The sequence below is a fragment of the Phascolarctos cinereus genome, unplaced genomic scaffold, assembly GCF_003287225.1.
Source record: "Phascolarctos cinereus isolate Bilbo 61053 unplaced genomic scaffold, phaCin_HiC Scaffold_726;HRSCAF=1367, whole genome shotgun sequence".
Taxonomy (NCBI): Eukaryota; Metazoa; Chordata; class Mammalia; order Diprotodontia; family Phascolarctidae; genus Phascolarctos; species Phascolarctos cinereus.
The window spans coordinates 289,477,896-289,492,013 of record NW_027556098.1 but is presented as its reverse complement, the minus strand read 5'-3'; the positions used below and the strand labels follow the sequence as shown (position 1 = coordinate 289,492,013).

At 35.0% G+C, this 14,118-nt stretch overlaps 1 protein-coding gene and 1 pseudogene across 3 annotated transcripts in view; one reads left to right on the top strand and one right to left on the bottom strand.

Annotated features, from left to right (window-relative positions):
* The window catches only part of LOC110214981 (5'-3' exoribonuclease 2-like), a 68,948-nt pseudogene extending 56,466 nt beyond the window's left edge, over window positions 1–12,482 (top strand).
* CNTN5 (contactin 5) overlaps window positions 1–14,118 on the bottom strand; it is a 1,537,434-nt gene that overhangs the window by 1,408,677 nt on the left and 114,639 nt on the right. The gene's annotated exons all lie outside the window — the stretch shown is intronic.

Here is a 14,118-nt window from a genome sequence, read left to right as displayed (position 1 = left end):
ATTTTGTCTTTGAGGTTGGTACTAAAGAGGGAGATCTTGCTTTGAAATGCCTTGAAGACAATGAATAAAGACAAGCATGTATCTTATTCACTCAAATTTGACAAATATCTTTAGATCTGAATTAAATTACACTAATGAACAAAGATTTAACCCCCAAAGATGTCAGTAAAGAGTCAAGGAACCATCTTAAGACCAATTTAACTAGCAAGTTTAAAAAGAGAATAATAAAATGTTTGTAGTAATAGCTTTGAGAACTTGAAATGTTTGTGTGTTCTCCAGTAATGGCTGCTGTTAACTTGTCCGGCATAAACATCTATTTGTATTCTTCTGTAGGCCTCTTAAGATTTGACAACTTCCTCAGACACTCATTTTTGATATTTAATAGTGCTTTCATAGCCAGAAATCCTTTCTGTAGGCCTAACCAGAATTGCTGTTGATACAAATTATGAAGATAGTTGTAGCATCCAAAAACAACGGAGTTAATGTTATTCTATTCTTTACTCTGGTTAAACTATATCTATAGTAGTATATTCCATTTTAGGGGGGGAATTGAGAAACAAACATAGTAAAAGGAATGGACATGAAGGCACACAAATGTCACTGTGTTATATCTAGGGAAGTTTAACCTGGAAGAGAAAGCTTTAAGGGCCATGACAGCTGTTTTCAAGTATTTGAAGAGCTTCCTAAGTTTAAAAAAAAAAAAAGAGGTGGGGTGAGGGCTAGTTATTTCAGTTTGCCTACAGAGGGCAGCACTGAAAGAAATAAAAGTTTGAGGCAGGCAAATTTACGCTTGATATAAATTCAAACTTCCTCACCAGAAGTGAAATGAGCTAATTCTGGTGGTGGGTTCCTTTTCACTGGCACTTTCAAGTCAAATCTGGATGGCCACTTGTTGGGGACTTATAGAAGGAATTTTTGTTAAGGTTAAAAAGATATCCATTCACTTTTAATTTCCTCTACTATGTCCCCTTCCCTTCCACATTGCAATTAAGATATTAACTTAAAAAAAAGTTTCTTGAAGAATAATAAAAGAAATTTTGTCTCTGGGGTTGATCCTGAAGAAGGAAATCCTGCTTTGAAAGGTCCTGCAGAAAAGGAATGAGGACAAATCACATATCTTATTCAGGTCTATCCCAAATGTGAGAGACCCTTACATTTTGTAAATTCCTATTCCCTTTTATTCTACATCAAGCAGACAGATAAAATTGTTGTTCTTCCATTTGGAGATTTCTAAAAGCTGCATTAATCAGTTACAACTCCCTTTGGAAGGACCTTACTAGCTACATACTGATTTTCCTTGACTTGGTGTATACAAAATATCTTTTGGAAGATAAATAGTCATATAAATAAAATCACTGTTCTTTTAAGTCTATAATTCCCTTTTTCACAGGTATATTTTCTCTCTCTCCTGTTTTACTGGTTTGGACCTTTGATTTATATTTGTTTGAGTACGTATAGCACCCTTATATGGAGGAGAGACTTCACTTTATTTTCTCCTTGGCAAACATTTCACTAGAACTTATTATGGCTTAACAGGACAGAGCAGCACAAACAAATTTAGAAATACTCCTTGCTCAACATATTTTATTTTGTTCTCTTCTAACCTAATTTAGATTTGGTCCCCAGGAAAAGGACCATGGTTTCTTCTATATTTGACTCAGACTCTAGGACACTGTTAATGTTTATTATGCATGGAATAAAATATGCCAACCTAAGATTTCATCTATTCCTTCCCTAAATATGTTGTTTTTAATTGAATTTGGTTTAAAGTAAGAAATATGAGAAAATCATAAAGGAAATGCCAATAACATTTGTTGATTACTGATTCTCCATACAGTAAAAATGAGGTTACTCTTACTTGACCTTTAAACTTAATCAAGAAATCTGGCTGAACAAGCACAGGTGGTTTTTGTTTGTTTGTTTGTTTTTTGTGGTCACTGTTTGCCTCTTATCACACCTAGTTTTGTCTCTTTTTCTCATTCGTAAAATCTTAGAATCACCATGTTCATCTATTAACTATAATCCTTGGGTGGATCTGTGTTCTCAATGATGTGAGTACTCCCTCTAATGATTCAGATAGTAAGCTATCCATGCTTGCCTATTATTTGTAGTGTAGTGTAGGGTAATCTGGGCTGAGGACCATGGATAGTAAGACACAGAAGCTATGTTTTGGTGTCAAGCCTAGAAGATCACTGCATCAGCTTTTTGCTCATTTTGTTTTGTGAAAGTACAACAGCCACTCACCGCCCAGTCCCAGTGCTGAAGAAGAAACTTTGACTTGTTTCGTTCCTGGTCTGGGCTAGTTCACCCCTCCTTATGTAATCTAGCAACCTTCTGCTCCCAAGGGCTCACCATATTTATATTGGATGTAGTGTGGACACCCAATTGACTAGTTCTGCCGCAGCTAAGAACTCACAAACTCACGTGATCCACTAGCTTCAGCATCTGCATTGTTAATGCCTTGCTCTTTGTTGAGTTCCTACATATCATCTTCATCTTCAAGATCTTATGTTCATTCTTCTCATGTAAGTGAAAAGTGTCTTCTATATAGTTGATTCCCTTCCTCAATATCTCACACATTGCTTTATTCAGAATCAATACTCAATAAATTTCTAGATGAATTTAGTCAGCCACCAGAATGAAGAAATGGATGAGGTGACTGAAGTTTCATTTTACTGCTGAGATTCACAATGAATAGTGAAATGGGACAAATCTTGAAGATTTGTTTTCTTTGGCAGTGGAAAACATGGAGTAATAAAAGGGAAAACAAAAACAAAAATGAAAACAACCCTGAATTTGGGTTTATTTGGTTCTGGATCTACCAGCATTGTGTGTGTGTGTGTGTGTGTATTGTGTGTGACTTCAGTAAATCACTTAGAATCTCTCAGCTTCAATTTACTTATTATATAACTCCCTCAATTACCTCATATGGTTAACTATGTGGCTTAAATAAGTCCATGTGTATTTAAGTGCTCTGGAAAGTAGAAAGTATAAGAGCCCCTTACGATTTACAAAGTTTTATGTATATTACCTGATTTGATCCTCATAGCAACACTGAGAGATGGATAATATTATCTTTATTTTACATATGTGGAACTGAAACAGAGAGGTTAAATAACTTACCCTAGGTCACACAGCTAGAAAACGAGACAGGATTCAAACTCAAGTCTTCCTAACTCCAAGTTGAGTGCTCAGTTGATTGCCTGACATTTTCTCTTTACACACAGCTTTACAGAAAACATTCTTTCATGGAATGATTAAAGCATGTATTAAGCACTTAGAGCATACCAAAAACTATGCTAAGAACTGATAATACAAATAGAAAAGCAAACAGACCTTTCTCCTGAGAAGCTTCCATTGTTATTAGGGGAGACAACATATATATTATATTTTGCTAAGATGGTAGTCCACTCAGCCTTATCATCTACCCTTCCAGTGGGCCTTAACAATTGCTCTTCAGTTATGCCCCCCAAACACCCTACAGCAGCTACGAATTTACAAACCCAAAGAATTTCTATCTGACCTTATATTACACCCTAGGCCTCCAGGTCTATCATCTCTCTGATGCTACACCCTAGATAATGCTCAGAATTCCATCCATTCTGAAACTAAACCTATTGTAAAACCGTGTGTAAAGAGAATGTAAGTGTGCTTGGTTGGAATAAGGGGAAGAGGTGAAAGTCTAGAAAGAAATAAATGAAATAAGATGAGTTTAAAGCCCTGAAATTAAGGATAGGGCATAAAAGCCCATTTAATCCCAAAATGCACACAAGAATATTAATTATAGTACTCTTCAGCCACCCATAAGTCACATCTAAAACAACTCTTCTCTTGGGCAAGGTAATCTGCATTCTAACTGGGGACTTCTAGAACATACCTTATCCAAAACCTAAATGAAAGTTCATTATCTGTAATTCATGGATGGTCTGCACATACTTTTTTTGCATTGTAATGGCATCATAAAAAACTCCTATTGAAGGAATGTCATATTTGTCATTTGTGGTGTAGTGAATTAATACTCTTTTTAGGAGTTATATGACCTGGACTAAACTGCCACCTCTGCTTTTAACTAATTGTGTGACCTTGGGTGAGTCATTTAACCTCTATGGCCTTAAATTTTTTTCATTAGCAAAATGAGGTTTTACTATATGACCTCTGATGTCTATTTCAGTTCTTCATCTATCATCCTGTGCTAGTAGGTTTTACATTACACATCAGGTCTGTTTTTTGATGTCATTGCTATGTAGTATAACTGATGCCTACAGCTTTTATTCATTACTGTAGTCCACAGCTGGTTCATGCAAAATATGCCACTTTGCAGTCCATCTGTTCTAAGCAAGAGATCTGTAACCATGCACAGTTTGGACCAGAGCAGCTTTATTACAGTAGTTGCAGTTTCTAAATAGAACTCAAAAAATAATGATGTTCAGTTTCTACTTTTAGATACCAGTGAGATAACACCTGTCTAGACAGATGGTCTCTGGCCTGTGAAAACAAGGACAGCTGAGAGGCAGGAAAATCAAGTTGGTGACTCCGATGAAATAATTACTATTGCTTGCCTAAACCTTTTAGTCTCTAAATAGCAACTCTTATAAAATACCCTTGGGGAATTTGGAGTAAAGACAAGGATGAGGTTTTCAGTGTGTTAACCTAGAACAATGAAGTACATTTTGGAAAGAAAATGAAAACTAAATATTTTGAGAGTAATCATAATATTAATATAGAGTAAAGAAAGTTGACTCCTTTGTTTTAGAGAAACTTTGTAGGTAAGATTATACAAACTGAATTGCACTGAATGTCAAGTCCATGCATTTAATGAAAATAAAAGCAGGCCCCAATTATCACTGAATCAGGCTACTGTCAAACAATGCCAAATAGGCACATTTTATCACTTTTTCATCTAGATATTTGCTTTGGTGTACATTCAGCCTGAACACTCCCAGGAAGGAACACTGTCTTTTTATACGATGGAGTCCCTGCCAATAAAGTCAGGATATTAATGTATGTTAACTACTTCAAAAAAGTTGAAAAAAAAGTTTTCTAAGAAAATGTTTGAGCAAACTCTCACATGAATTATTTTGACTAAAAACTGATTCAAGCTGCCTATTTTAACAAGTATAGCTGTCTTCAAGGACAATGCCTGCTTCTCCAGGTGATGCCATACAAACACAGGTCATTCTTTCTAATTCAGTTTAAACAGCTATATTTTCATCAGCAAAAGAGTTAATATTGTGTGTGATTAAAAATTTTACCCTCCTAATCTAATCTACACTAGGAATGATAAATGAACTGAGGTAGGTAATTTATTTATTTTTTTATTTGAAGGATCTCTTTATATTCTTACATAGGGATGAAGTGCGAAATGCATTTTTTCAGTTAATGAAATTGAATAATATTTTCTAAGTTATTTACCCCTCCAAAATTAGTCTTAAAAAGACTAATAAGTTATTTTTCATATGCAACATTGGGCATTTAGTCCATGTAATATAATATGTTTTATTAAATGTAACATAAAATATTGATTAAGAAAATAATCTTCTACTCCCTTTGCTGATTGCTGGTTTTAATAGGTAATATGACATTCTGTCCTCAGCTCTTCTATTTGATACAGACTTCAACCCCACAGGGGACAGGATAACCAAAATGCAATTACAAATTATAAATTGGCTGTCTTATATAGGAAAGGGATCAGTCAACCCATATCTCATCAACTAATGTATTTAAATATAGGTTGGATGTCATTACTAAAAATTAAGGACTTACTTTTCTAGAAAAAGAACAAATATCCATGTTTCTTCTTTTACTTTACTTTTCTCCACATTATATTCAAACTGACTTGAATTCAGGGTCTTATTCATATTAACTGAATTTAATAAAAGACTCCAAGGAAGTGATGTTATCAGTTCATTCAGAGGAAAGGGACAGGGCAAAAAGACTTTTCAATTTAACAGTGGAAATTTTCAAATACTTGATATTTCTAATTACTGCACATTTATTTTCGCTTTTATGAGGGTGTGGAAACTTATTCCACTTAGGCAGCCTGGCAGTTTCTTTGTAATTTATAGACCTAAAGAATAGCCTGAATCACTGAGAAGTTAAGTGATTTGCCTAGGGTCACCTAGCAAGTATGTTTCTGAGGCCAGACTTGAACCTGGGTCTTCTTAACTAAGGTTATGGTGCTTCAATATACACATATACACATTTCTAACAAACTGTAATTTAGGATGTAATATTAAGTAGGTGTTGTGCCTATTTTATTGTCTGCTTGGGGTCTTGGCCTCTCAATGCCTTTTTTGTTTGGTCACAATCAAACTATTGTCCGAAAGCATGGGTGAATATGCTTAGCTAGCCTTAAGGCTTACTTTTAGAATTAAGGTTAATTGAGTGACAACATATTGTCTTTTCTATTTTTTTCTCAAATCTCTTTCCCATAGCATGAAATATATAGCCCTCCAACTTCCTCTACCCCTTTCTACATTCTTTCATGGCCAATGGTTTTAATACATTTTTATGCCTTTTTTGAAAGTAAAAAGACACCAGAGAAAACACAAATGGGTCATGTGGCTGGCTGCCAATTACACAAAACTGAGAAATGAAGCAGAGATTTCTCTCTTCAAATTTGAGTGAGACCAGTCCCTTACTAGTTTATTGGAGAATTGGGTTAAAATTATTCTTATTTTAAAAGAAACTTTATTTTAAACATTTAAAAATTCATTTCATGTTTGGAAAAATGCAGATGCTATACATAGAAGGGACATGATGATAATTGACAAAGGCAAATAGATATATACATGATCAAAGTTGGTATCATTCAATTCAATTTAAGCAACACTTCTTGATCACCTACTCTGTGTTGGACATAGTGCTAAGCCTAGGGATTCCAAAGACCAAAATAAAAACAATTTTTCCTTCACAGAATTTGTTCCCCCCCCATTCCTGTCTAAAGATTCTATGAAATAAGATTGCTACAGTTTTGTTTTGTTTTTAAGTCAGCCTTGAAAAGTTTCCTTACTTCAAGAAATGGTTGTAATATGTCTCCAAGGCAACACCAGGGTATCCCCTACATAGGAAGGGAGCATCTTTGACAGAGTATTCATGAAACCTAAGTCTGGTACAAAGCCAATCTGAACAATATGAAAATCAGTGAAAGCAGTCAGATCATTTATTTTCACTGTACTGTATAAGTTTCTGAAGTGCTACACTGTTATAACACATATAAACTGATTTACCAACCTTCAAGGGCTACATAAATACCAACTATTACTATTATTATTTTTTATTGTTATTATGTAATCTGTCTCTCTGCTTGAAAATAACAAACTTATTTTTCTACCTGTGTATGCAAAAACGCACCTCTGATACTTTTTTTGTATTACTAGGTATGCATTTTTAATGAATGTCTAAGAGATTAATTTTATTTTTTACCTCAAAGGACATTGAGTATCACCAAATCCATATCATGGGTTTCATCAAAAGTGCATTTGTAGTATGACCAATCTAATTTCATAAAAAGGAAATAATTTTTGTTTAAAGGAAGATTTTTTTACTAATTTTAATGGATATCATCTAAAATTATTTTAAAACCAAATAACTTTAATCCATATTAATTTTTTTTATTACATTCTCCTTTTCATAGTTGGATACATTTAACTAGCAGGTATTTTTTTAAAGTAAGAAATAAATGTGTTTCTACAAAAAGCACTACAAATTAATTCAAAGTATTGCCTTGCAAATTAAAAACAATTTTAATATGAGCATATCATATACTATTCTCCCATATTTTAAACCAATGCATTTATAATGAAATCAATGTATGATACAAGATATATAATCTAATCTATATTAATGGCAGTAGGGAAAAGAGAGAGATGTGGAGATAGAGATGGAGATATGGAGAGAGAGAGAATTGGTCCAGACACATAATGTCTTTAACGTAGGGAAGGCAAGAGAATAAGCATTTATAACGCCTATGCTGTACTACTATGCTAAGCTTTAAACACACATGTGTGTTTAAATGTGTACATGTGTATATATGTGTTTATACATATACATAGGTACACATGTGTGTGTGTGCATTGTGAGTATACACATATATGTATATTTGTGTACATTTATTTTCTTGACTCCAGGGCCAGCTATCTACTATATTTATTGTTTCTCTATCTCTCTCTTACTCCCTTTCTTTTCATACATGGAAGGGAGCTGACAATGTTGTTTTCTGACATCCTGATCTGATAGTTGTATAGCAAAACCTCCTCTATCTATCATTCTTTAAAATGAGGAGGATGGAGTTATTCACTGTTCTTTATTCCCCTTGGAAAATACATGTTTCAGAGATCTGGGATGTCTGATATAGTTGAAGATTTACACCCCAACATTTTAATCCAACATTTCTTTATACATCTCCCAAATTTATTCTTCCCATCCTTCTTGACTTATTACATTGTGTTTTGGAAATAGCTGTAAATACGCATGTAGATTTAGGGGCACACAAAACTGAGTGATTTATTTTGTCACACTGAACTTTTGAACAAAGCAAATGCTGTTTGTTTGGTTTTTTTTCTTTTCACATGTCCACAAGGATAGTTTTCTATATGGGAAAGGGCTTCTCACCCGGTAGCCACAATTGTGACCATAGTTGCCACTATTCTCTAGGCTGCTGTCACCCCTGAATACTGCTGTGGTGGGGTAGTTGACATTAATTCTTATTTCCACTCCCTTTCCAATCATTTTCTATTTTTCTTATGTCTTTATCTCTAATTAATGCTCACATTTCTGAAAAGACACTCCTCCTCCAATCCCTATGCAATTACACTGTCCTATTTTCATATATTACGTCCCTAAGTACATTATAAATTCTTTAAGTCATGATGGAACCATCCAATCTTTTCTAGTCAATGTCTTGCAGTACATATTAGAGTCACAATAAAATTTGAGTTCATTTTGACAGCTAATTGGAGCACTGCGTGTATGTGTGTTGTGTGTATGTGTGCGTGTGTGTGTGCATGCATAGCACAAGTTTAGCAATAATAATATGTGAAGTGTTATCTTCATGTTTTGTGGCATTCAGGATTTGTTTCTTCATCAAACAAGTGTTTTCTTTAGCCTTGCCCTGCCTAATCTTCTCTTCTCTTCTCTTCTCTTCTCTTCTCATCTCTTCTCTTCCCTTCTTTTCTCTTCTCTTTTCTTTTTTATTATCTATTCTCTGCTGTTGCAAGAGCTTTGATAGAAACCAGATAATTCTAGAAGGTTGCGGTAAGAGTAGACCATATTAAAAAACATACTATGAACATTTAATGGCAATTAGGATTTTTAAGTTTCCATAGACAGACTTTTAGGTATAAAGTAATTTCAATTATAGATGTGCATTAATAATAATAGCAATTGATCAATGTTATTAACATGCCATATTAATATTACATTGTATAATATGTTGGCAATACTATAGTCATATTTATTATTATTGACATTAATGCATAAAACCTCTTATGCTCGTAGAAAGTACCATGGATATTAGAATAAACATATAAAAACTCAATCACTTTTCCCCCATCCCTGCACCCCAGGGACCGGGCTTGCTAACTCAAAAAGCACCCAGTTGACACCATGGGAGTCTAGGTTTTCTTTCACCAGCTGAGCCACAAGTATCCATCCATCATTGTGAACTGTGTGGAGGAAAATTCCAAAGAATGAAATAGTGTCAAGATCCCAGTTGATAACCAGTAAACTTAATCCAAATGAAACTGAGTCTGATAGTTTATATTTGGATATGAATGTAATCATCCATCCTTGTACACATCCAGAAGATAAACCAACACCCAAAAGTGAAGGTGAAATGATGGTTGCAATTTTTGAATATATTGATAGACTCTTCAATATAGTAAGACCAAGATGACTTCTCTAAATGGGAAGAGACGGAGTTGTTCCATGTGGTAAAATGAACCAGCAGCATTACAGGAGGTAGACAGAATCAAAGGAAAAAGTGGAAGCAACTGTGAAGAAGCAACGAGTCAGGGAAGGAATATTGTCAAAAGGTGGCTTTCTTCTACAGATGAGATCAAAGAAATATTTGACAGCAATTGTATCACACCAGGTTCTGAATTTGTGAATAATCTTGCTAAACGACTTCAATGTTAAATTGCCGCGCATTTAAATAACGACCATGGGTGGGAAATAATTTGACAGTTATTTTATCTGATGCTAGTGCTCCTGGTGAAAGGCGAACATAAAATTGTGGATTATATTAGAAGACAAAGAGCTCAACCTAACCATGACCCAAACATTCATCATTGTTTATGTGGAGTGGATGCTGATCTCATTATGGTTAGACTTGCCACACACTAACCAAACTGCAATTATTAGGGAAGAATTCAAAGTCAACAAACTAAAATCATGTGGTTTTTCTAATCAGTTCAGGCACAAGGTCAAGGACTGCCAGAGTTTGCCAAGTGAAAAACAGGGAGAACAAGATCAGTTTGAAGAAAGTCTTTCTATTTCAGAAGGAGAGTTTATCTACATTCAGTTAAATATGCTTTGGGAGTATTTAGAAAGAGAATTAACTCTTGCCAGCCTGCCATTTACTGTTGATATTGAGAGGAGCATCAATGACTGGGTTTTCATGTGTTTCTTTGTGTGAAATGACTTCTTTCCACATTTGCCATCTGTGGAGATTAGGGAAGGAGTAATTGACTATTTAGTTAACATATACAAAAAGGTGGTACCTAAAGGGGGGTTGGGAGGTGGGATGTACCTTAAAGAGAATGGTTATATCAACCTGCAGAGAGTACAAATGATCATGTTATCTGTTGGTGAAGTTGAGAATAGCACTTTTTTAAGAGAGAAAAGTGATGAGGAACGTTTTAAAAGAAGGCAAAAAAAATGAGGAGGGATCAGCCAGCTATTGTTCCTAGTTGAAATTTTTACCCCTTGCAAGGTGTTGGTGCAAGAAATTCACATGGATCTAAAGTAGCCAGTAATCCAAGACAAATAACCTACGAAATGAGAATGAACAATAACTCTAGTCCTTCAATATCTCCCAATTTAAATTTCACTTCTGATGGCTCCCCATCTCCAGGAGGATGAATAACAAAAAGCCGAAGATAGTGACAGTGAACCTGAGCCAGAGAATAATGTCAGGTTACTATGGGTATCTTGTTGGGAGCAACAGTATTATAAGAACCAATTTGATGTTGATACGGCTAATGAGAAATTTCATCATTAAGCTGTGCAGTCTTATATTGAAGGACTATTTTGGGTTTTTCAACATTATTACCAGTGCTGTGCTTACTGGAAGTGTTGTTATCCTTTCCATTATGCACCATTTGCTTCAGACTTTGATGGTATTGCAGATATGCCCTCTGATTTTGAAAAGGGTACAAGACCATTTAAACCACTGGAGCAACTTATGGGGGTATTTCCAGCTGCAAGTGGTAACTTTCTACCTCCCTCATGGCAGTAGCTTATGAGTGACCCTAAATCAAATATAACTGACTTCCATACTGAAGATAGGTTGTGGGATGTACAGTACAGCGGTACAAACCAACTGATTTGAAAGGGAAGAAATATGCTTGGCAAGGTGTTGCCCTATTTGTTGATGAACATCATCTGAGAGCTGCTCTGGAAGAAGTTTATCCTAACCTTACACCTGATAAAACTAGAAGAAATAGTCTTGGTGGCAATGTAACGTTTGTTGGGAAATACCATCCACTTAGTGATTTTATTTCAGAACTGTACAAAACAGGTTCCACAGAGGCAGTAGATTTACCACCTGAACTTTGTCTTGGGATCCAAGTAAAACTTACTTTACATGATGAAGCCATTGTTCCAAATCAAATAGTATATTCTCCTATTCCAGTGTTGCAAAATTTGACACAGAACATTGCTATCAGTATGAACTTTGAAGATCCACATTTTACAGAAAATTACATTTTTAAAACTACAGTGCTACCAGGAACAAGAAAGCCTGCAACTGTAGTGATTGGGTGATTGGGAAAAATCCAGCAATGGACAGCAATGAAGACCACAGCTTGGCTTTAACTAAGACAGAAGGCCAGTTCAGCCAATTCACTTAGATCAGTCAGCATTTAGGACACTAGGTCACATCATACCAAGAGGTGGATCTTAAAACAATACTACATCACCTGGAAATCACCAGGGAAATTTATAGGCCAATGATAAGAGGACAAGAACAGATTCCAAAGATCAGGTCAAATATGAGACCGTGTGATTTCTAGAGAGGCCTTACTTCCCTTTTCCATCAACCAAGATTTGATAGAGCTACAGTTGAACCTCTGCTGCCTTGGAACTGTATGCTACAATTTCAAAATGCAAAATTTCAACAAAATCAATATCAACTAGTAGGAGGACCAGGCAGTTATCCACCATGACGTGATGATCATGGAGGGAGACAGGGATATGGCTCTGGAAGGAATTACCCTTTGCCACCTCCCTCAGCAAAATACACTGGAATTAAGCTTTTGTGAAGCTTTCTTAAATCCTTTCATGATTCTGCTATTTTATTCTGTTTGTGAAAAGGAAGCATTTTTATCAAACAGTAGTTTACATACAATACTTGATATATTTGTTTTAACTCTGCATATTTCTCACAGATCAGATTTTCAGTGTTTTATGTTACTTTCCAATTGTGTAATACATAATACAGTAGATTTGAATTTAATACTTTACTTGGGAGAGACATTTGATAAATGGAAAAGTATTGTTTTTTTTATTTTAGTTATGAATCAAACTATATTACTGTGAATTTCAAAACAATGGACACTGGCCCATCCAAAATACATATTGATTTTTTAATTAATGAACAAAAATTAGTTCTGAACACTTCAGATAGAATTAACACATTTTAAAGACAAGTACAATATTCCTTTGAAAATACTTCATTATTGTATCTGTATGAGAATTTCTAGACCACTTTAGTAAAAAAAATCAAGTAAAATACCTTTTAATCTGTTCTCCTAGAGTGAATTTCCATTCTTTAGGGCAAGATACATGAAGGACCTGGTAAACATTAATATATTGGTATTATATCTCCTATAACAGAGGTAGATAAAATGGAAAAATACAAAACCTGGATCCAGAGGACATAGGTTTGAATCCTAAATTGACTTCTTATCACCTATGTGTCCTTGGACAAGTCATAATCTCATTGAATAAAGTTTCTTTATCTAAAAATAAGAGGAATTTGGTATCTGACAACAATCAATTTAATAAGCAAATAGAAAAAGTGGAAGGGAGAAGGGAGAAATCAGGAGCTAGAGAGCAAGAGACTGACAAAGCAAGAGAATGAGATAAAGAGAGCGTGTGTGTGTGTGTGTGTGTGTGTGTGTGTGTGTGTGAGAGAGAGAGAGAGAGAGAGAGAGAGAGAGAGAGAGAGAGAGAGAGAGAGAGAGAGAGAGAGAGACATACAGAGACAGAGAGGGAACGCCTTCATTTCTAAACTATGACCAAACTTACTAAATTACGGTGATTTAGTAAATTACTAAATCATGGGGGACAGTCAGTAGATACTCTTTGCTACTTTTGATTATGCCCATCTGCTAATTTGATAATGTAATGATTCTATAAAGCCCAGATTATCAGTATGAAGTGAAAATGGAGTGGACAGAAGAAACCACTAGGAAAAATGAGTTATTCCTCTGGCACACGGTTAAGTTTTCCTGATCAGAGAATACAGAAATCACATAGGGAGGTGAATTAGAGCCAAAATTCTTTTAAGGCATCAAACAGAGAGAGAGGTGGAAGTTTTGTGTAGTATCTCTTTTGTGAAGTCCTGTACAAGTATTATTTTCTTTGATTCTCACAACCCTGTGAGATAGGTGCTGTTATGATTCCCATTTTACATGATAAGTCAGTGACTTGCCCAGGATCACACAGATAGTAGGAGCCTGAGCTAAGATGTGAACTCAGGTGTCTCAGACTCCAGGTCCAACATTTTGTCCAGATTTATATACCAGAAGTTCAATATGCTTCACAAACAAACAAAAAAACCCCACAACAAATCTTCTATTATAAATAAACTCCCCATGACATGCTTGATGATTCAACAAATAAACATCATGGGAACTAGAGTATCAGCACAGACAAGGCTGTTGTTGCCTACTG